Below are 25,875 nucleotides of genomic sequence, written 5' to 3'. Positions count from 1 at the left end.
ATCCCTGTTTTACTTTTGTATTTTAGCTGTGTGGATAGCAAAGAACTTGGCTTTTTAGTTCATTGGTCCCCAAGACAAGAGGAAATACATCAGACCAAACACAGAGACTATCAGTCATCACCCAGGAATCCTAGACTTGGAGTTAAATGCCAAGAATGGATAAGACTTTGAAGTTGTATCTGTTGAGAAGGAGACAGTATATTTTGACTGTGAAACCGAGAACATGTACATTTTTATTTTTAGCTAGAAAGGCGAATTATGGCAGCTATTAGTGTTGTTGGTCAAATATTTCTCACTCTCAATCTTCAATATAATGTGATAGCATTGCTCTTCCTGGCATATTGTGATCAGGTAAGCCACCCAGTCTAGTTCTGGACAAGCTGTGAGTGAAAGTATTGGCACTTAATTGTTGATGTGAGATCCTCCTGAGTTTCTTTCCTGTATAATCTGCAATGTTTGTGGAAGTGCAGCTCCATCAATCTGGGTCCCTGACTGACTACAATAAACAGTGACTTCCTGCCAACTTGCAAAGCACATGTGACATAAATGAGAAATTAAACTTTTTGTTTTAAGCCAATGAGATTAGGATTTGTTTGTTATTGCAACAAACTTACCTATTCTAACTGATACACATGGTTTCTGACTACTTGGAATGGGAAGAGAGAAAGGGAAGAGGAAAAGGAATATGTGAAGTTTTTACTTGACTATTATCAAACAGGATTCTGTATCATCTGGAAATGTCGAGTATTTAAGGCTGAATTTTTCTCTTGGAAGCATTTTAGTAGATTATTAAGACATTCCCCTGATGGACTCCTCTTACCCTAATGCTATGCTTTGGCTAGCTGCTCTTGCACCCCCATAAGCTTCAAGCTTTCTCTAGGTCCATCCTTCACAGACTCTCCCTTTTAGGGATCCTGCACACTCTAGCAGAGGCTATTTTTTTTCAGCCGTGCCACACGGCATGCAGGATCTTAGTTCCCCGACCAGGGATCGAACCCATGCCCCCTGCAGAGGAAGCGCAGAGTCCCAACCACCGGACTGCCAGGGAATTCCCTGACAGAGACCATTTTTAAACAAGATTCCTTCTAACACACACCTACATTCCTACTTGGTGTTGCACAAGTGACCTTGGAGATGTTGCACCCTTATCCACCACTAGCAGGTTGGTCACTTGCTTCTGGATGCAGCAGTAGCTCTCTCTACACTGTGGCTTCAGGCTGCACCCACATTTAGAAATCTCATGTGTGTGTCAGACAACCCAACCATTGTACTCCTGTATTTCCTGGGGTGCACACCAAGGTTTCAGAGTTGCCTTCTTGAAATGATTGCAAACAGGACTGAAATTAGAAGAATGCACCTCAAACTAACCCTTAAGGAGGAGTGAGTGAGACTCATAACACCTCAGCACTATAGCCAAAAAGAATCTCTTCACAAATCTCCCTTCTCTTGGCCCTTTTATCTTGTCCTTGTGAATTTTAGAACTGTCCAAGTATTCCCTTATATACTTGGAAAATGTACATTTCAATCTTGTACTTCCTTATGGGATTTTTATCTATTATAATTTGACATCTAAGTTGAAACTTAAAATTTAACACGCTCTCACATAATAATAGCGTATATCATTTATTGATCACTTGAAATGTGTAATAACTGTACCAAATACTTTATCTTTTTTAAAAAAATAAATTTATTTACTTATTTATTTTTGGCTGCGTTGGTGTTTGTTGCTGCGCACGGGCTTTCTCTAGTTGTGGTGCACGGGCTTCTCATTGCAGTGGCTTCTCTTGCTGCAGAGCACAGGCTCTAAGGCTCTAGGGCGCCCAGGCTTCAGTAGTTGTGGCACGTGGGCTCAGTAGTTGTGGCGCACGGGCTTAGTTGCTCCATGGCATGTGGGATCTTCCTGGACCAGGATTAGAACCCAGGTCCCCTGCATTGGCAGGCGGGTTCTTAACCATTGCGCCAACAAGGAAGTCCCCCAAATACTTTATCTTTCCATTTACTCTTTTAAGTCTCACAAGATTTTTATGAAGCTGGCTTATTATTCCAATATTTAGATTGAGGCTCTGAGAGGTTTAATATTCAATTGTTGAGTGTTTTGTTTTTTTGGTTTTGTTTAAACCACTATGCTACATTAACTGTCATTAAGTGGTATGTGTATTAGTTACTGGAAAGAAATATAGGAAAATAATTTGCCTCATTTCTATACAGTTTCTTATACATTTTGGCATACTTTGGATATGACTTTAGAGAGAAAAAAGATAAGCTTCACTTTAAATTCTCTAAAGTGCTATGCTTATTTTATAAAATTTTAAACATGAATGCTCTACAGGTAGTGATCTATCAGTATATTTCACTTCCCCTTTTTCTTGTAATGCTGCAAAATTGAAGGTATGACATATCCATATTGGGGAATATCTATTTTAAAAGTAAATGTGTCATCTCATTCATAATGTTCTGGCAATAGATTTTTAAAGTATATTCCAGTATTCTTCATGCTTTCTCAATTATAAGAACAGCTTGAAAGCTTCACATTTCAAGAGGGATTTCTCCTCAGTTTTCTCTCTGACACCACCACCCTTCCCTTGCCTTCTGTTGTTCTTTTCAAGCTTGTTCTGTTCCTTCTCTTGTTACAATCCTTTGCTGTTAGTCAAGAGGCTGACTTCTGGCATCTGTCACCCCAAATCACACTTGAGAGCAGCACAATTAGGGATTTCACAGGATTAAAGTTCTGTCTTGAATATCTAAATATGTGCACTTCAGTATTGTTTATTTTGCAGTTAGTATGACTGCAGGCCAGCTGGCCTCCTCGATGAGCTTCTTCATCAAGCACATGCCAACTGACACTTGAAACTGCTCTGAATTTAATAAATGTGTGGCCTTAAGACTTTAGCTGCCACTTAGCCCTGCAATGAGCAAACACACCCATTTCTTCATACATATGGCTTCAGCTGAACCAGGCTGCAGCAGCAAGCATTGCCTTTGAAGCTAAGCAGTAACTGGCAAAGACGAAGAGTAATAAATATCTTCCATGATCCTTCTTCTTAAAGCTGCTCTTTAAAATGAGTTTGGTTGGATCTATTGCCCTTAAATAGGGCTCTTTTGTTTGTTTAGTTTTTTTTAATTGATTTTAAGTGTTTTAAGAAGTGGAGACTTCTCTGTTTTTTTCCTATGTTATACTTATGATCTGTACACTCTAATAACTCACTTTAGACGAACTTAGTGCATTCAAAAAATTTGCCTATATTTACACTGGTGTAAGTAATTTTCATTATAAAAACTTGAGTTCAGTTAAATGACCTTTTTTTATGAAAGATCCATGGGTATGCAGCACAAAAATCACAAATCATATTTGCATTTCATTTTTAAATTAGATGTTTCACTTTTTGAAGAGACATTCAAGGTCACAGACCTAGGAAAGGTTTTCAATATGTGATCGTGCTTACATCTGTGCCTTGGAGACCATAGAAAAAGGATCTTATCTCAGACTTCAATTTAAATAACATTCTGAGCACTCCACCCTGTCTTTCCTAAACCAAATACACCTGCCAACGATGTTGAGGGACAAGTATTTCTCATTTAATTGTAAGTAGATTGCTTTCAAGTTAATAGATGAACTGAAAAAAAATTTAATATAAATCTTTAAAAAAACCACAAGGGTAATGTGCAGAGGGAGTATGCAAAACACATACTTGGAATTTATGGTTTTCTGGAGTGAAAGAAAGCAAGTTTTACAGGGTGTGTAGAGAGAAACAATTCAGAACTGGAGGGGGCTGATGCAGGCTAGTGTCAGGGAAAGAAGAGAAACTTAAGCAAAAACATCAAAACTTCCTTCTCATTCTCAGAGAAGGGTGCCTTGCATAAAACACTGTTATGAACATTATGTTATCAAAGCAGGTTAGCCTAACTTAAGAACATGAGCATTTCATAACCCATTGACCTCATTATGTTGTTAAAAGGAAGCCACTTTTGTCCCAAAAAAGAGCTGATTTTTTTCCCTGTATATCACATTACCTAGAAGATTTTCTGGATTTCACTAAAAATTTCAAATCTCTGTAAATTTTAAGCCATCAAAAAATTTACTTGAAAGCTATAGATGGTGTTTCCTTTGTGTTTTCTAATTCAGATTCTCTTTCTGTAATAAAGAACACACACACTTGGAAAACCTAAATGTTTGCACAGACATACCGTGAAGAGACTTATAAGGATGTGCATTTTAAAGGCAGTGACTCTAAAACATGACAGTGATTTGTATTAGAATGAAAAAGACAAAAAGCCAATAAGAATACTGGGAGGAAGAAGAAATAGCTAGGATTATTAGTCACAAAATCAGTATAATAATCTGGGGTCCAAAATCCTGGGAATGTATGGGGTATTTAAAACATCAACTCCTACAGGCTTTTAGTAATAACATATTTACCTAGGATCTATTGTATCAGATCTACAAAGAGAACAGCAATAAAAACAGCATTATTTTTTCTTTATGGTTATACACGGAGTTGACAGAGCGATTTGGTGGTACTAGCTGTTTACATTTTCTTCTTCCAAAAGAAACGTGGGCTGAAATGCAATGTTTGTCCCTGACCAAATTTTTCAAAATAGTTTTAAACAAAACAGTAAATACCGTCTGCCGTCATTGCTTACATTTAAGGAACACAGTTTAGTATACATTGGAGAGGGTGGAGTGAAAAAAAACATAAACCAAAGACAAAATGGCTCTCAAACTTAAAAGAATATACAAAATTCCTTTGAAGTTGAATTGTTTATTATTGAGGAATGTTGCAGGCTTACCAGAAAGATACCATATATGGGATTTGTGCATATATTTGGAATTTAAGGATCCTGTGTTCATTATAACAAGTCATTAAGCATCAGCTACAACAAAGCAATCTGTCCCATTGAATCTCTTCATACCAGGAAATTTTGATGGTAGAAATATGTCTTTAAAAAAAAAAACTTGCAGTTACTAGAGAAGGTTAAGTTATAAGATAGAAAGACACAAATTATAAAAATATAAAACATTATCCATTTATTCAACATATATGCATTGGAGTCTACTGCCAGGCACTATTTCTAGGTACTGGGAGTTCAGCAGTGAACAAAGTAGGCAAACATCCTTTCCCTGAAGGGCTTCAGGTTACTGGAGGAGGGAGACAATAAGTAGGATAAGTAAGCAAAATATATAGATTTTAAGATAGTGATAAACACTAAGGAGAAGTGGAATAGGAAATGTATTTGGAGAATAAGGGTTTAACGTGTTGGAGTGGTCTGAGAACTTACTGAGTTAAGACTTGAATGAAGAGAGAATGGAAGTCATGCAGATACCTGCAGAAGAAGCATTCCAGAGAGCAGAAGAGCTAGTGTTAAGTGAGGAGGAGGCCAGGTTGGCTGGAACAGAGTGAGCAAAGGAGGAGTACTAGGAGGTGCGGTAAGAGGCAATGGCCAGCCACAGATATATTGCCTTAGAGGTCTTTGTGAGGACTTTTTTTAATTAGATATGAGGGTTTTAAGAAGAGGAGTGACACTCTGGCTGCTGTGCTGAGAGTAGGTGGTCGGAGGGAAAAAGAAGATGAAAGGGAGAACTGTATCAGCAGAACTCCTGGAAGAACATAGGAGGAGATCAGAGGGAGGAAAAAGAGTGAGGTCAGGTATGTCTTTGGCTTTATCCTGTGAGTTTGCCTATGGCTGCTTATATTACTCAATGAAAGGTTGCTATCCTTTCAAGTTTGCAAATTTTTCTTGACTCTAAACTTCTGGGTTCTTCCCATTCTCTTCATTTGTATGAGTTTCCTAGAGCTGCCATAACAAAGTACCATAAACGAGTGGCTTAAATAACAGGCAAGTGGCTTAAATCACAAAATTTGTTATCACACATTTCTGAGGCCAGAGCCTAAAATCATGGTGCTGTGAAGGAAAATCTGTTCCATACTTCTCTCCTCATTTCTGGTACACTCAGGTGTTCCTCGGTTTACAGGTAATATTGTCCCTGTGTCTTCCATCTGTACATGTTGACTCTGTGTCCAAATTACCCCTTTTTATCAATATGAGGATGCCAGTCATATTGGAGTACAGCCCACCGTAATAAGCCCATCTTAACTTATTCATCTGCAAAGATCCTATTTCCAAATAAGGTCACATGCATAGGTACCAGTATTAGGACTTCAATATCCTTTGGGGGGACACAATTCAACCCATAACATTATTCTTCCAGGCTCAGGAATGAAAATAACCTACTGTCACTAGCTCCAGTTCTGGTTTTCTTAACACTCATACTTTTGTAAGTTTTCTTTGTAAATAAATTTCTTAATTATCATATTTGAGTATGTCAGCTGTTTAATGCTGGGAGCCTAATTATGTAAAAGTCTATACAGTAAGAGAAACAAGAAAATGAATGCTGGCAATAGCAGCAATGGGATGAGGTCACCAATCTGGATATAATTTTAAGAATGAGGCAAAAAGATTTGCTAAAGAATTGAATATGGGGTATGACAGAATGAAATAAGTCCATGTCTTTTGACCTGAGTAACTGGAAGAATGGTGTTCCCATTTACTTAGATGGAGAAGGCTGTGAGAAAAGCAGGTGGAAGGGAAGTATGAGATCAGAAACTCAGTTTTGAATATGTGAAGTTTGAGATTCCCATTAGACAAGTAAAAGGGTCTCTTGGATATATGTGTTTGGAGTTTAGAAAGAGGTCTATCAATGTACACTTGGGAATCATTAGTATATAGACAGCAAATTTAAAGCCATCAGGATGACTGAAAATCAGGAAAGGATTAAGTGGAGACAGAAAACAGATCCAAAGGTCTAACTCTTGGAACTCTGAAGCTTAAAGAGAAATGAGTAGCAACCAACAAAGCTGACTAAGAATGAGCAGCCATGAAAACAAAAGGAAGATCAGGCATTTGGGGATCAGAAGGGAAATGGAAAGATTTTTTACGGAAGAGAGTATTCAACTATATCAAATACTGCTGCTTGTGGGTCAGGTAGGATGAGTTCTGAGATTGATCACTTGATTAAATTAAAATTTTTGAAAATAAGTCAGAGCTAGAGACTGGACAGCACAGGTGCAGTCTTGTGCACAGCTTGGGGCCAAGTTAGACTAGTGGACAATTCTAGAACTAATGTGAGAGGGGTTAAAACAACTGTGTCACATGCCATTTACAGAGATATGTGTTTTTGTAGAGTTCATTTTATACCATTTTAAAACTTAATTATTAACTTTAACTTAGCAGTGATTTATCCTAGGAATGGAATTGGCAGGAAGGGAGTTTAATTTTATTACTAAGGCCTATATCGTTGAGATGTTTTATAAGGAACATGTGCTATTTCTGTAATCAAAAATGAAAAGAACACATTCAAAAATAAATGTAGCAGTGATCAACTTCCAGTATGACCATATGAGAAGCTCTGCTGACTCACTCTCCAGTGGCACTGGTGAAAATTATTTTTTGAAAGCATCTAATTAAAGCCTCTGGAAATGGTCCTAAGGACAAACAGAAAATGAAGAAACATCTAATCAAGAAAATCTATGAAAATGTGGAAAGAAAGGCAAGAATCTGGTATTTGAACTAAGACATCTCCCTCCTTCTACTCTCTCAGCACAGTGAGGCAGAGACTCCACTCCAGATGACTGCAGTCAAGAACATAGAGCCTCCACTTTCCCAGCTCCCAACCCAGGCCTTTTCCCAAGAGAAGCAAGACTTCAACTTTTCTCATCCTACCCCAGATGCCTGCTATTGAGGCTAACTCCTGGGCAACTGGGTTGGAAATAGTATGTTTAAACACATCTTTCTTATGAAAAACAACCAATTTCACTTTAGGACTATGAAAATATACATTTTTTTTGGCTCATTTTCCCCAAAGATAGACTACTGCATTCTGATAATGGAATTCACAAGTATAAAAGGCTCAGCTAGTCAGTTGACTTGAACAAGAACATGTTCTCATGTATGAATAATGTACAGTTAATGTGATTCAGAAGCATATACCTTTTATATGAAAATGTTACTATGACTACTTCAGGAATAGTGTAAATGTGAAATTCATGTTTAAAAACACAAAGTACCTTCTCCTTCTAGAAAATCAATCTGTATAACAGATTTAAGGCAAAATTCAAACTACATTTCTAAGTCTTTTTTCCCCGTCTCCAAAATATAACCCAGGCTCTCTCTGTAACCCCTTATCTGTTCCTGATTAGTTTGATCAACATTACAGTATATTAGAAAGGCCTTTCTCTTGGGAATTCTCTTCAACTTTCATTCACATCTTTCCCCACTGCCTATTTCCTCTTATGCAATTTTCAACTTCACTAAAACATGTTTGCTTTTTATTTTCACATTACTCTTTAGAGACTTATAATTCATCATTCAAATTTTCAATACTTTATAGAAATATAGTTCGACAACCAGCTCTAACTACCCTGATTTATGTAATAAATATACTCCTTAGGGTATTTCAATGTGAAATGGAGATATCAGTATGTACAGACTATAAGACTTAATTAAATATTCCATATTACCTAGAAATATATTATGCCATGGCCTATGAGGTAGATAGAAGGTACTAACTCAACAAATACTTACTGAGCATCTACTGTGCTAGGCTATGGGCATATATATTTGAGGAAGATAGGTGTGGTTCCTACTCTCTTAAATCTTAAAATATTGAAAATATTTGTAATCACTTACACGTATTCAAATGGGAGGATCAGAGAGGGTAAGTGTGTCATTTATTCAAGGTACTCCATTATGGTGGTAGAACTTACCCAGTTTAGCTCACTTCAAAATTAGTTTTCAAATAATTCTTACATGTTACCCTATTTTACTGAATTATCTCCACCTGCATAGATAGCAGAACAGTTTGAAATTAAGAACTACTGTTCTTAGGGTATGTTCAAAAAATCAGTTAAGGTTAATTACTCACTTGAAGAAAGCAAGGGTTTGGAGTACAAAGGAAAAAAATGTAGTTTGAGTATGTTTCCCCACCAAGAAGCTTTGTGGCACTAAGTTATTTAACCCCTCTCAACTATGTTTCCTCATCTATATAAAATAGGAGGAATAATAAACACTCAATATTAAAAACAAACCAAATGAAGCTTTAAGAAGAGTCAAGAAAGCAAAGAGGCTATGGAAAGCTTAGAGGAGCTACTCCTGGGCAAAAATAATGAGTTTTTTATCTCTTGATCAAAAATTTCTTCCAGCCACCCTCTTACTTTCATTCCACTGTACCTGGGTACAATGGGATTTCATAAATTAAAGGCTTTTATTTAGAGTAAAAGTTCATATTCAGTGATACTCTACTTTAGGCACAGTTGTAAGTGCAGTGACATAGTATATCATCTATTATTCCCAATGAGATAAGGCAGTATGAGGTAGATACCATTATCATTTGATATTTACAGAGGGAGAAATTCAAGCATGGAAGAAAACCTACCCAACATCATGCAACTAGTAAATGACACAACACAGATTCAAGCTAATAGATAACCAGACTAGCGAGATGGCCTTCTCGCATTTAACACTGCACAACTTTAATATAAATCATAACTTGGTGAGAATGAGTGTGTCTAATTGTTTTCTAGATAATAACTAGTAGAAAGGGATTTTAGTAAAGGAAAAATGAACACATTTTATGTACAGAGAGTAGGTTAGCTTTGTGTCACTTATAAATTATATGGCTGCGTATACTGAGTATTTGTGAAAAAAGACATTAAGAAGCAGTTAAAAGGGAGGACCTAAAATGAAGGTAGGTATATGTTAAAAATAAACTTTCACTTTCATTTTAAAATTTCCCAAGGTTGACCAGGCCCCACAAAAAGGACAGGACACTCTTCTTTTAAATCAAGTCCACCCGCTTTCTGTTCTCAAAACCCAAGCCTTTATCACCATTACTGTAGATTAACCACACATTTATTTTTAGAAATTGTGATCTGGTCTAAGACCAAATGATTATTTATAACATTTTTATGAAAAAAAAAAATGTACCCCAAGTTCCAAATAGCCAAGTAACAAATGAGCTTTTGAATGACAACTAGTTTAAGGGCTTCAGAGACTGTATGTGGGATAATTGGGCAAGTGGAACAGAACATAAAGCTAATCAGCTAAAAATACTAGTGACTTAGTGCACTTTGAGTTACTTTTATTTTAATTGTTATCTTCTTAGCCACAATCCTCAAATGAAGCTTAATCACTGTGTCTCTACCTTCAGTCTCAAAATTTAGCATACCACCTTGGATACACATTATTGAAATTTTCATACGATATGACTCCTTTCTAGACATTCCACGATGAATCACCTGGTGGAAATCTTTTTAAATTTTATTGAAGTATAGTTGATTTACAATGTTGTGTAAATTCCTGCTGTGTAGCAAATATATATATGTATAATTATCAGTTATACATATACATATTCTTTTCTATTTTGGTTTATCACAGGATATTGAATATAGCTCCCTGTGCTATACAGTAGGACCTTGTTGTTTATCCATCCTATATATAATAATTTGCATCTGCTAATCCCAACCTCCCAATCCTTCCCTCCCCACCCCCACCCCCACTCCCTGCCTTGGCAACCACAAGTCTGTTCTCTATGTCTGTGAGTTTGTTTCTGTTTCATAGATATGTTCATCTGTGTTGTATTTTAGATTCCACATATAAGTGATATCATATGGTATTTGTCTGTCTGACTTACTTCACTTAGTATGATAATCTCTAGGTCCGTCAATGTTGCAAATGGCAATATTTCATTCTTTTTAATGGCTGAGGAATATCTCTTTTCTTTATATATATATATATATATATATATATATATATATATATATATCAATGTATACCACATCTTCTTTATCCATTCATCTGTCGATGGACATTTAGGTTGTTTCCATGCCTTGGCTATTGCAAATAGTGCTGCTATGAACATAGGGGTGCATGTATCTTTTTGAATTATAGTTTTCTCCAGGTATATGCCCAGGAGTGGGACTGCTAGATCATATGGCAACTCTATTTTTAGTTTTTGAGGAAACTCCATACTGTTTTTCATAGTGGCTGCAACTGGTGGAAATTTTTAATTGAACTGTTTAAACTTAAGTTTTCTTTGTAGCACAACAAACGTTCATTACATCTGCTATAATATGCATTTTATAAAAGCCACTTTCTCTTTTGAATTATACCAGCTCTATCTCTAAATTTTCCAGCCAGGTATTCCAGGTTTTCTTTAAATGTCTTTTCTATATCACTGATTTGGATTTCCTTCAAACTATCTACTTAAGATAGCAAGTGATACATTTTAATTGATAAATATAAAGCAATCATTATCTCTTAGAACTCCACCTATATCTTGAAAAGGATGTTTTTACATTTGAACTACGTCCAAGACCACAAGGTAGCAAATATGTCTGTCACACTTTAAAGTAACATGATAAGTGCACTCCTGTCATATTTCAGAGTATGTACAGCAGTGTACAATCTGGTTTCTAACAATGTCTTAGAGCCCATACTTTACTAATTGATGCTGATTTTCTAGATTATTTGTATGTGATATCCAATTATAAGTTATTATGAGACTGCTCTCATGTTTCATAGACATTTACTTTGATTCATTTTATCTCATAATGCTGACTGAGCCCTGTTGTAAAGATTGCTAAACCAATTATATTGTCAGGAATGATGATAGTTAACAATGATCTGGATCCTGTTTGTGCACGGTCCCTCCTGCTGAAAAAACAGTTTGACTCAAAACATAATTAAAATCTGTTACTGCATCATGCAGCGAGAAATAAAGTTACTTTCCAAGTAAATATGTTCTTAAGAGAACTAGATGACATTAGTGAAAATGGCAGCGTAAGAACCCCCAAAAATTCTCTTCTACAAATATTTATAAATCTATAAAAAATTGTCAGGATCAACATTTTCAGAACTCTGGAAATTAGCCAAAATTTGCAGTAGTTCTAGGACTGTTTATTCAAGAAAAACAGCTGAATCTCAGCAAGAACAGTGAACTTTGTGGCATTTTTAACTTGCCCTAATCACAACCCCAACTCTCCATCTTGGTGGTAGCATTTACAGAATTAAAGAATGCAGACTTTACAGAATTAGTTCAGAAAAGTCATGGAAAAACCATCAACAATAATAAACCCTGGCAGCAAGGGGTAATTGAAGGTATAATTTCCAGAGCTGCCACATTATATTATTTAAAATGTCCACTTTTCAACTAAAAATTAAGTCTTGAATAGAAACAAAAAAGATATAGCCATTATGCAGCAAGAAAAAAGCAATTAATAGAAATTTCCCCTGAGGAAGTCTAGACATTGCACTTACTAGGCAAAGAATTTAAAACAACTACTTTAAATATGTTCAAAAAGTAAAATAAGGCATGTCTAAAAAAATAAAAGACAGTATGACAACAATGTTCCACCAAGCAGAAGATATCAGTAAAGAGAAAAAAATTAGAAAAAGGAATCATATAGAAATTCTGGGGTTTAAAAGTAAAATAACTATAATAAAATCTTCACTGGGTGGGGAGTTAAAAAGAAGACTTAAGCAGGTAGAAGAAAAAAAATCAGCAAACTTGAAGACAGGTCAATTTAGATTATCCAGACTGATGAAGAGAAAGAAAAATGAACTGACTCTAAAAGATCTATGAGATAACTGTCAAGCATGCCAATATATGCATAAGGGGAGTATCAGAGGAGAGGAAGAAAGGAGAAGCAAGAATATTTGAAAAAATAATGTCACCAAAGTTTCTGAAATTTAATGAAAAACATGAAGCTACACATCCAAAAAATCCAACACATTCCTAGTATGAAATCTCAGAGATCCACACCTAGACACATCAGAGACAAACCGTCAAAAGCCAAATGCAAAGAGGGAATCTTGAAAGAAGTAAGAAGAGACTTATCATGTACAAATGGATCCTCAATAAGATTAACAGCTAATTTCTCATCAGAGATGATGGAGACCAGAAGGCAGTGGGAAGACACATTGAAAGTGCTGAAAGAAAAAGAAAAAACTTTCAAACAAGAATTCTGTATCCAGCAGAATAATAATTTAAAACTGAATTAAAAAATTGAAAAATACTAAATATACAAAGATTGAGAAAAATTTTCACTATCAGACTTGCACAACAAGAAATATTAAAGAAAGTCCTTCACACTGAAAAGAAATGACACTAGAGAGTAATTCAAATGAAAATGGACTTCTACCTCCCATTATATACAAAAATTATTAAAAATGGATCAAATACCTAAATGTAATATCTAAAACTATCAAACGCTTACAAGAAAATTAGTGTAAATATTCATGGCCTTGGGTTACTCAATGGTTTCTTAGATATAATATCTAAAACACAAGTAACCAAGTAAAAAGTAAATGAACGTTATCAAAATATAAAACATTTGTGTTCCAAAGACACCATCAAGAAAGTGAAAGGATAATCACAGAAAGGGAGAAAATGTTTATAAATGACATATATCGGTCGATGTATCTAGACATGATATATCTCAATGTTATATCTATCTATCTATCTATCTACCTACCTACCTATCTCTAACATCTACCATATATTTAGCAACCAGAATATTTAAAGATCACTTATAAATCAACAATAAAAGAAAAATAACCCAATCAAAATGTGGGCAAAGGATTTGAACAGATGCCCAATACATACTTAAAAAGATAATCAACATTATTGGTCATTAGGTAAATGCAAATCAAAAATGACTAGGCAGGAATACAGATGCAGATGCAGAAAATGGACGTGTGGACACGGGGGTAAAAGTGGGTGGGAAGAATTGGGAGATTAAGAGTGACATATACACACTACCATGTGTAAAACTGATAGCTAGTGTATAGCACAGGGAGCTCAGATCGGTGCTCTGTGATGACCTAGATAGGTGGGATGGGGGGAGGTGGGAGGGAGGTCCAAGAGGGAGGGGATATATGTATACATATAGCTGATTAACTTCGTTTTACAGCAGAAACTAACACAACATTGTAAAGCAACTATACTCCAATAAAAATAAAATCACTAGGCTATAATCAAATAGACAATATCAAGTATTGGCAATGATGTGGATGAATTAGAACCTTCATACATTGCTGGTGGGAATGCAAAATTGTAGAGCTTTTTTGGAAAACAGTTTGTCAGTTCCTCAAGAAGTTAAACATAGAGCTACCATAACACCCAGCCATTCTACTCCTAGGTATATACTCAAGAGAACTGAAACATCATGTTCACACAAAAATGTGTACACAAATGTTAATAGCATTATTATTCAGAGTAGCCCCAAAGTGAAAACAAATTTAATGTCCATCAACTAATGAACAGATAAAACAAAATGTGTAGATGGTTAATTTTATGTGTCAACTTGACCAAGCTAGGGGATGCTTAGATACCTGGTTAAAGAATGTTTCTGGGTGTGTCTGTGTTTCCAAAGAGCTTAGCATTTGAATCGGTGGACTGAATAAAGCAGATGGCCCTCTCCAGGGTGGGTGGGCACCATCCAATCCTGAACAGAAATGATGAAGCAAGGTTGAATTCTCACTCTGCCTGACTAATTCTTATTCTACTTTGCTGGTTGAGCTAGGACATTGATCTTCTGTTGCCCTTGGTGCTCCTGGTTCTTAGGCCTTCAGACTGTAACTGGAATCTATACCATCAGCTTTCTGGCCCTTATGCCTACAAGCTACACCACCAGCTTTACTGAGTCTCCGGCTGGTAGAAAGCAGATCATGGGACTTCTCAGCCTCCATAATCACAAGAAATACCTTATAATAAATCTCTTTTATATATATATTCTTTACATATTTATACATATCACACATTATATATATTTATATACCCATTATAAATAGATACATAGATACATAGATAAGAGATAGATAGATACATAGATAGGTAGGTTAGATATATAGGGATACCTATTGGTTCTGTGGTTCTGGTTCTCTGGAGCACCCTGACTCATACAATGTGGTAAATCCATACCATAGAATATTATTCATCCCCCCAAAAATGAAGTACTGATACATGCTACAACATGTTGCAGTAAACCTTGACATTATGCGAAGTGAAACAAACGAGACATAAAAGGCCACATTTTCAGTATGATTAAATTTGATTCAAAGGCTTTATGATTCAAACAATAAAATGTCCAAAATGGGAAAATCCATAGAGGCAAAAAGTAGATTAGTGATTGCCAGGGTTTGTGGAGAGTTGCGAATGCAGAGTGACTTACGATGGCTATAGGTTTTCTTTTTGGAGTGGAAATTTATCTGGAATTAAATAGGGATAATTGTGCACAACCTTGTGGACATATTAAAAAGTGCTGAATTGTACATTTTAAAGGAATACATTTTATGGTATGTGTATTATATAAAAAAGAGATTATAAATTATTAACAATTTATTTAAAATTAAAAAGAGAGAGAACCTCCTGGATGGATTCATAGTAAACAGTATTATGAACTTAGTTTCAATTGATTCAAGAAGGTGCCTAAAATATCTATGGATTTTAATGAGAAGTAGGAATGCCACAAGCATGCTGTTTTAAATAATGTAGTAGCCCTCAGTGTCTCACAAATTTTTCCTATAAAAACTACCAAAACAGTTCCTGAGAAGCCAGGCTTAAGAAGAGTAAAGATCATTTTATTAAATCATGTCACTTATACATAATATGTCTCCTAAGTATAAACAAACCAGCCCCTAAAAATATGTTAACAGTGGTCTTCATCTACATATACAAATTGGTAGGAAATCATGCAAATTTCTGTTTCTGTTTCTAGGCCAGGAAGCAAATGGTTGTTTCTAAGCTGCTAACTTTATATACACATACAATAAGACTGATAGCATCTAAGCTGATCTAGATATATCAATTACTACATATTACTGTATAGTTTAAGAGGATTTTTTTCATCTTCAAATCCAGAGGGGGGAAACACTATTGACATACAGACTTTAATTTCTTCCTGTCCAGAGTGATTTGTGGCCTGTCCTTCTTAAGGCATTTTGGAAGAGAGAAGACTGACATCCTGACAGTCTCCTTATCTCTATTTGAGAAGACACAACTGGCTGAGGTTTTCTGAACTTATATGTCATTGAGGCTGCAATTACTGAGAAACGAGTGTTTAAAACTGCAAGTAATTATGCACAATATAGAAATAACCTTCTTTGATCAATTATTCTTTAAAGAAAATGGATTCTCCAAAGTGTGTCAGATAATTCTTAGATGTTTCCATAGTTGGAACCCACGTGGAATTGATTCCTCTTTCCTTGGACTTACGTTACATTTTCTGTGTACCTCTGGAAATCAAGTTCTCACTCAGCAAACAAAAAGGGCATCTGTGCTTTATTTTATCTTGTGTAGAAGATATCTTTATATGTATTATATTTCTTACTAAATTGTAATTTCCTTGAGTGTAGGTAACATGCTATTTTTAACTTTTCCTGTGCATAAGATCTGAAGATAGGCACTCAATAACTATTTGTTAAAAGAATAAATGAGCAAATGGAAGTCCATTCATTGGTCATGTTGAAAGACAACCTAAGCCCCTGAGGATCCAAAAGGGCCTCATATTTTTCTGTTTAATATATATAAACCCAGATTTTTTTTAGTCTGTCATGCAGAACTTAATACAATATGCATAAATTACTTGTCTTGTGAAAATATGTCATTAAAATATTACATTTTCTGAAACATGCATTTTAAGTTTTGTATAAGTGATTTCTACTACAGAATTTGATCTTCTGCCAATTTGCTTAAAGAACTTAAATCCCTGCTCAAAGGTTTATGCAATTACGCAGCAGGGCACCTTTACTAAGTTTAGGGAATTGCTGGGAGTTCCTGTGTCTGAGACAGGCAGGTCCTCTCCTGTTCTACAGTAAAAGAGTTGGAGTGGAGCACATGGCTGACCAGCTAGAGATGACATTTCCCCACCTCCCATCAAACAGCCTCTTTCTGAAAAGCCTCCTCTGTAAACATGTTGTAAGGAGAATGACTTACAAGTTTTCAATCATCTCCAGTGCAAAACATAGCCCACTTCTGTACTAGTGTTCTCCTTTCCTCTTCTTGTGATTTGAAACAATGATGTGTTCGCAATCAATCTCTGATTATGCAGATGAAGACAGCAACCTTGCAGATTGCCAAGCAAGAGAATGGATAGATCCAGACCCAGAATGAGCACGCAGAGCTCCTACAGCCTGGACATCTGGTTTGCTACTGTTGGAACTGCCATCTGAGGAAAAACGTACTTGTCTCCTCTATAAGCAATTGTACTTTGGGCTATCTTTGCTATAGCAACTTAGCTCTTACAATGATGAATACATTTCCAAAACAGAAATGAAAGAACAAATTTCTTGGGTTTCATTACATGTAGAGTTCAAGCAAGGGGCCTAGCTCTGCCAATTAGACACACTTAAGTAAGACTTTGAATCAGAAGCTTGTGAAGCAAAGGGCAGAAATTGTATAACATCTTTTCTGATGATAGTAATGCATATATATTAAATACTTGATAAACTGATTAACTGTGTGCATAGACAGCTATTTAGAATTAAATTCCAAAGAAATTAAAAAGTGAAACAAAAATACCAAGTCCTATTCTAAAAGCTATCAAAATATAAAGTTACAAAGTGAAAATCTGCTACCATTACATTCAAATGGACAGAGCCAACAGCAGTCATTTTCTTTATTGTTATATTTTGATCTAAAGACTTTTTTGTTCCCTAATGAACCCATTTGATAACCAGAGTAAATGTTACTTTACCCACTCTTCAGCACCTTTAAAATGAGACAGCTCTTATCAAGATATATCTTAGCATTGGTTGAAGCATGAAGAAATTTTGGAATGCAAAACACAGCTATAGTATTCCCCTCTTGAACTGGAGTTCAAGTCCCATACCTGTGAAAATCTGAGATTTCTCCATATGTCTAGATCTTATTATTCTCATATGTGAGTGGCTAGGATTTGTCTACACTGTACAGTTCTGTGATTCTAACTGTGGTTTTGTTGCTTTATAAGTAAAGTAAGAGTAAGAAAGTCAGTTGATTGAGTAATAAGACAAAAATATTTACTAATCACAGAATGAAGATATTTAAAGAATATTATAATTCTATTTTAAGTTTGAAAAAGTATAAAAAGAGTGCCAGCAACATTTATGTATTTTTTTATGATATTTAGAATGCTGTAAATAATCAGCCAATTGGCAAACCTCACGTATATTTCAGCCAATTGGCAAACCTCACGTATATTTCAGCATTAAGATAACTGGGGTTTCTGTTTGTTTAATTTTACTTTCTGGGTGCTTATAGTAACTATTTATATTGGTAATCAGATTTATTGTAGATTGGGAAATGAGACAGATTCAGTTTAATGAAAAATAACCAGATTTCGTTTTATTGGGGCATGTACCTGTTTTGTCAAAAAAAAAAAAAAAAAAGATAAGTAGAACAAAACCAAAACTTAAAAAATGTCAAAAAGGACATTTAAAATGTTTAAGAAAATTCATGAAATGCTTAAGTATCCGATACCCCAAATCTGCCCATTGTTACCAGGAGCCAAGTTACAACCCAGGCTTGAGGGACTGTGCTAAGGGAGATGCCTGTGTTCAGGAATTCCTAATTATAAAAGGTTGAATTCCATGTTTCAACTTTGAAAGCCTAATAAACTGATTACCATGTGAAGACATTTTACAAGAGACTTCTAATAGAACTGGTATCTTTTAGAAAGCAAGAGAAGTGCTTTGTTTTAACAAGCATTTTTCTCATATTGGAGCAAATTTGCAACTTCCACAGGGAATGCAATTCCTTCAAATGTAATCTTTGCCACCTAGTATTATTTTTCATCTTTATAGTCTGATATTTGTGTTTCACTTTGTAAATAATAGGGGAAAAGCAGAATACTACACTGAGTTTTTTAAAAGTCTCTTATGCTTATGAGATGTTTTATATAAAATAAATGTATATTTAAAATTTAGAATAGCAGAGGCCCAATTACTATTGGTTAACTGAATATGCTTTTCATTTGATATATACAAATATGAATGACCAATATTCAAGAATATAGAAGAAAATATAAAATTGCTATGAAACGTAACTTATTTTTATTATTTTCTGACAAATATATATATGTAAATATATATATATTCTGAGATAGTCTACAGTCATTGTAAAAATATATTTACTTCATTTTCTTCAAGTGGGTCTTAAATAAAAATATAACCTACCATTACAGTCAGATTCTATAGATGTTACCTGAAATTTTACTTCTCTTAAAGAAAAGCTTCAGTGACAGGAAATAATAAAAACTGCTTAATTGCTTTTGCAGTTATTGCATCTTCTAACAAAAATTGTAAATTGACTTTTTAAAAGGCAGTATGCAAAAACTTAAGGGTTTTTTCTCCCATTTAATACCCACTAGAGAAAAAAATGCTTACATCTGGACTTGTGTTTCTTTTGAGGCCATTCTGTGTCTCTACTCAGCTCCTTCCTATCCTCATGATGGACAGGAAAAAAATCTAAGAGGGCTGAATAATCTGGAGGAACATTTTAAAATTTATTTTTTGGTTTGTACAGAAGTGTATAGTTTCATTTGTTGCCTCAAAAAAAAAAAAAAAGGAGAAAAGCAATATTTTCTAGATCTACAGTATGTACACTGCATTAAATACTAAAAGTAACTACATCACCTAACATTTATATTGTATGCTTACCATGTGCCAGGATTGTTCTAACTGGTTTACATGTACTAACTCATTTCAACTTCACAACGACCATATAAGTGAAATATTACTGAAATATTTTTCCCTTTTTACATCTGCACAGTTCTCTTTTGTGCTATAAAAGCATTTTTCCTCTAGTTATTTCTAAGACTTTTTCCCCAGTGACCTTGGTTTTTTGCACATGAGGTGTAGAAACTGTGGAAAAATGAGGCATCTAAGTTTTCTGATTATCTCTCTGTCTCTGTCAGTCTCTCTCCTTCTCTCTCTTTCCTGCTTGGTAGAAGAAGCAATGCACTCAGGAATGAGTAAATCCTGAGTATGCCCTAGATCAGCGGTCCGCCATCTTTTTGGCACTGGAGACCGGTTTCATGGAAGACGATTTTTCCATGGACTTGGGGGAAGGGATGGTTTCGGGATGATTCAAGCACATTACATTTATTGTGCACTTTATTCCTATTATTATTATATTGTACTATATAATGAAATAATTATACAACTCAACATAATGCTGACAGGAGGCAGAGCTCAGGCCGTAATGCGAGCGATGGGGAGCAGCTGTAAATACAGATGAAGCTTCGCTCGAGCGCCCACCACTCACCTCCTGCTGTGTGGCCCGGTTCCTAACAGGCCACGGACCGGTACCAGTCCGTGGTCCAAAGGTTGGGGACCCCCTGCCCTAGATTACTGGCCTGTTCACGGCAAGGAAGCCTCCCAAGACAGATATTGGGATTCTTCTTAATAAAAGCAATAACATTTAATAAGTGATTATTAAGAAGTAAGAGAGATGAAGCTACATTTATGCAACAAGCTAGTGTAAATACATTGGTCATTTTAGTTACTTATAAGTGAAGAGTCAATTGAATGAGGGGCCAATCCTCCACATGAAAGATGAACATGATAGGGACAGAGTAAAGGGACAAAGTAGGTAATTAAATAGTTAATCCCACTAGGGAATTGTAAGTAAAGAAAAAAGTATGGGAGACCCCTGTAAATTAATGATCACTCAAGAAAGCAGGTTGGCTTAACCACAAAACCAAGCAGGCCTGCTTAGCAGCAAAACCATGCCACAGAAGCAGGAGACGTGCCCCCAAACAATAAAACAATGGTGGCATAAGACCCACATCCTGCCCAGTGAGCTCAGTAAGTTAATGACCCCTAGGACATGCTCTCTGCACACATAAAAAACAATAATTTATGGAAAGGTGACATTTCAAAGTGAAAGATCCTCATTGTCCTGAGACCTAAAATAATTTTTCCACAGTGCCAAGACAGTCCTAGCTTGACCACTGTGGGGAAAGAAAACTCCCCTGCCCAACCCGGAGGAGGAGCTGATGATGGAAGCATGACGTCTACTCAAGAATGAGGAAGAAGGTGGTCTTCTCCCCCTCCCCACTTTTCCTTTGATTATAAACTGTAGCCCACTAAGTTCTCTGGGCCCAGCACCCTCTCACCCGCCCACTTGTAAGCCTCACAAGCGTCCTAGTCTAATAAATCACTTCTTATCTACCACTTTGCCTCTCGCTGCATTCTTTCTGAGCTGAGACATAAAGGACTGGTGCCCCTCAGACCCCCCTGAAAAGGCCACCTAGCAGTTTCAAAAGTAGTTAAAACATAGTATGGTCTTAAAGACACCACTGGAGATCTCATTTATAAAATTAGCTATGAGTGGAATACCAAAGGCTTCAGAAATTCGGTGTTAAAGAGCCATTTCTTTAGACTTAAGCATGGTTAATTAACATATAAATAGCACTTACTGACTGACAATACTACTGTAGTAATCATTTTGGCACTGCTTTCACACTAAGAGAGACCTTCAACTCATCTAACCTAAAGTAATAAATAACATGAAAAGTTTAAGAACCATGGCAGGGCTAGGAGTATGGGATAGAGGAAGTGGTGAAGGATTTTCAGCACTCAAAACTCACACAATTTATGTTCTGTGTCTATTTCCTTTAGTTATAAAGCAGGCATAGCTTTCTGAATGTTTAAACTACAAAACTACAATTTTGTTCTAATCTCTGCTTGTTGGTCCTCATGTATTCCAGCTTAGAGTCTGTAGGTAATATTCCAACTTTCTGATACCTTGTCAACTTCCAATCTCGTCTCTATTTTACTTGCAATCTCCAATAAAGTGATCGAGATCATTCCATGTATGTTTACACATATATCCCCACCCTTATTTGAAACTTACTTTCTTCCTTCCTTCCTTCTTTCCTTCCTTTCTGCTCATCTATCCCTATGATCTCAGAGACGTAAACTCCTTCTCCTCTCTAAAACTTACTCCTCTACTAGAGTGCTTTTTTACATTCTCTTCTAATTGTGAGGAATATTATTTCTACATATCTCTTCTCTAGCACCAAAGCAGCAATTCTGTCTCATTTTCTTCCAATTCTTTCTCATTTCCTTGTATTTCAGATAAGAAAAAGCTTTTTTTCTTAATATTATAAAACACCAGTTATGTCAAAACACGTACATAAACAGACACAATTCTCTGCTGTCATTACTTCATTATTATTTGTCCCTTCTTTCCCAGTTAAAATTCTTGGGTAACAGTATCTAATTATTGCCCCTGACTTTTCATTTACCTCTTCAAACTTCCATCAACCACTCCACTGACACTGTTGTAATGTCAACAAAAATCTCCTTGTCACAAAGTTCACTGATTTGTTTCAGTCCTTGCCTTTCTTTTAGCCCTCCAACAGTTATCACCCTCCTTGACCTCTGCACTATAGTTGTAATCGTTTACGACTTCCTTTTCCTGAATATTGTCTTCTTTGTCTGTCAAGATAGTATTCTTGTATTTCTCCTTTCTTTTCGCATTCCTCCTAGATGCTTTCAGTTTCTTTTACCATATTTCCTTTAAATGTGTTCATCTCTTTTAATTTAGATTAAGGACTTCTAGGGTTGTTTGCTTACAATGACTTTATAGAAATGTCCATTTCTTTATTCTAAAGAGTTAAAAAGTCAAGATTTAGCCTCTAATATGAATTCTACCTCTTTATTTCTTCCAGTGACTACTTCAGGAGCCTTTGTCTCTTAAAGTCCCTCTAACTTCCTCAGCCCACAAGGTCCTTCTCTAAATCCTTTTGTATCTATATCTGTATCATATAGGGAAACACCTGATTCAACACCATTCTTTACTCTTGCCTGCTCTTTGTTTTGTTGTACTTTGTGTGGTTTTACTGTGAATTTTTTTTTTTGTAAGCACCAATTTTTCTATTTAGATATCCTGTAAAAATACCTAAGAAAACTTTTGAATTTTATTTCACTTAAAGCCTCATCAAAATAATGTGGTATTTTTAGTGTGTTGTATGTTAATAACTCATGAAGAGCCTACAGTAATCTAACAATTCCATTTGCTTAAGAAATCAAAAGAGCAAAAAAATTTCAAATTTGAGAATATTATTAATTTTTCTTTCAAATCCAACTGGCACATTTAAAAAAAAAAATCAGGATTCTTATCAATTTTTCCTTGAGAAGAAAAATAAAAATCTCTTGACCAAAGCTAAATTTCATCCTAAAACAGGAAAGAGAGAAAATAATTTATTTCAATTCTTTGTGTGAAAGTAATAGTTTTTGTGCCATGAGAAGGCTACCATTTTTCCAGTAAGTAAAGATGCCCTATACCATGAAGGCTTGCCATTTAAAGAACAACCAGGAAGCAACTCAATGAAGAGAAATTGTTAAGGATAGGTTTCTTGCTGCATTCCAATCATGTTCTTTTCAAAACCTGGCTTTATGGATTTTAAAGAAATCCTGAGGGGGTACTCTTTTCCTTTTGTCCCACTGAAATATCATCATTAAACTCCTCTAAAAATGGTTTCTGATATGATTCTGCTTTCCAGCTGAGGCAACATTTTCTATAAGTAATAACAAAACAGCTGAACTGAGTAAAAGCAAACTGGGCAGATAGGAATATCAATCCTGATGGGACCAAAGGGAGCCCTGTGTTAACTTCTGAAGTACATGAACTTTTCTGAACCAGTTGGTTTTGGTTTTGACTGAAATTGGAAATGCTCTTTTACTTCTGAATCCCTGCCAGAGGGGGTTGCTATGGTAGACTTCTCTATTTTTTTTTCTTTTTCAGAGGAATTCAAGACGGGAGATGTCAATGTGTGTGCTTAAGCGTAAAAGTGATCATTTTTTAACCAGTGGTGGGAAAGTAGTTTGCCAGTGGGGAGCTAAGTGTTGAAATCCGGCATTAATCCAGCAGAGTTGGACCAATAGATCACAGATAACTATACAGTATATGACAGTAAGTTCTCTTGCTTAAAATGAAAAAAAAAAAAAGGAAAGTATTGAGAAATGAGACAGGAGATTTTTCAAAAGGTGCTCTATTGACTTAAGCCAGCCACAAGGAAATTTAAAAACAATTTAGAGAATGGAGTTCAACTACCTCTATGAAGATCACTCTTCATAACATAGGTGGATAGGGAATATCCTAGCATGAAATATTGTCTGGCATGTGTGTTTACCATAAGGCTTCAGCAGATACTAAATTGCATTCTAAAAGTTTGTTGAATTTAAGCTGAACAGGCTGTTTATGTCACCCAGAAGCAACAATAATGATACCCGCCAAAAGTGAAAATGGAAGTAAATAGCCAAGTGTCTGTCTCTTGAGGGAAAGTTAATAAAAACAGAAATCCAGTCCTTCCACCAGGATTATGGTGAGCTGGGTTTCTGTATAAGCGTGGCTAAAAGCTCCAACTGTCATGCTCTTCATGTCAGGTCACAAATGCAAGCTGTTTGTTATTTAAAAATGATCATCAAGAAATCTGAATTTAGGAATCACTTTGAAATAAGAAATCTGAAAGGAATTCTGAAATGAATTTTTCCTCATTTTTTAAAAACATAACAATTACCATGACTGGAAGTGGAATTTAACACCCTACCCATTTCAATTTAGAATAAACTTTCCCACAAAATATATTTAATTAAACAATCTTCAATTAAAATGGGTAAGAAACCAAAAAGTAACACCAAAACTATCCCATATAAAAGATGTTTCCTATAGGTCTCTTCAAATCAATGGAGTCAGAATTATAATTTTTAAAGTCATATAAAGATGACAGGGACCAAATGTTTTCTCCTTCCTGTCTTCCTTAAGATGAAGTCAGAGTGTACTTATCTATAAACATTGCTTCTCTTAAGTTTTTATCGTATTTTATTTTGAACCAGGCCCTTCTTTTCAAGTACTGATTCATTCACTCACCATTTGGTGACTATTGTGCATATTGAACCTGGTCCTGAGGCAAAAAGCAGTAACTGGATTATTGGTTGTAGTTTGGTTTTCAGAAACCTCGACCATGCAACTATAGGAAATACAAGTATTGTTTAGAGAAGTTGTGGATGTTTTTCAGTCTCTTACTAAGAGTTTGAGTTGAGAATTTAAAACCCTGAGCTTATAATTTTCTTTTTCCAATTTTCCAGTGCATTTAGAAGTGATCAACCACCTCCATTACATCCCTTATTTACTCTAACATTTCTATGGCAGTTACTACTTGGTTACCTAAAACTTTCCTTCTGTAAGCATTTAATTACTATAGGTGACTACATGTGATCATTTAAATTACCACTCTGCCACGGCATGCCATGAGCTAGCAGTGCCACCCTGGCTCAGGATGCCTTTAAATCTAATGAGGTAAGAGGGCTACTTACAAATTCCCATCTTTGAGGCTCTGTTTCCATGGAACGATTTCTAGTACCAATTTCTGTTTTGATTATCTCTGCAAAAGCTACCCCCAAATATAATATCTTAAAACAACTGTTCGACCACCTCTTACCGTTTGTGGGTTGAGTGGGTTCATCTAAATAATAGTGTTGCTCTCACTTTGGGACTCCCATGTAGTTTCAGTGTGATGGCAGCTGAGATTGGAATCATCTGTGTGTTCAACTGAAATACTAGCATAGCTGGGCCCTCTTCCTGTCTATGCAGTCTCAGGGCTTCTCTTATTGGCATGGACTCTCCATGCAGTCTCTCTAGGAGGGTAATCAGCCTTTTCCCACAGTGGCCTATGAAAGTGAGCCTTCCAAGAGCAAAGAAATGGATGTGGCCCAGCCTTTTAAATGTATGGCCCAGAGCTGGCAGACCATAATTTCTTCCATATTCTATCAGCTAATACAAATGATAGGATTCCCCAGATTCAGAAAGGGAGGGTAATACATGAAAGCATA

The sequence above is a fragment of the Balaenoptera acutorostrata genome, chromosome 2 (assembly GCF_949987535.1).
Source record: "Balaenoptera acutorostrata chromosome 2, mBalAcu1.1, whole genome shotgun sequence".
NCBI lineage: Eukaryota > Metazoa > Chordata > Mammalia > Artiodactyla > Balaenopteridae > Balaenoptera > Balaenoptera acutorostrata.
This window is presented reverse-complemented; position numbering follows the sequence as displayed.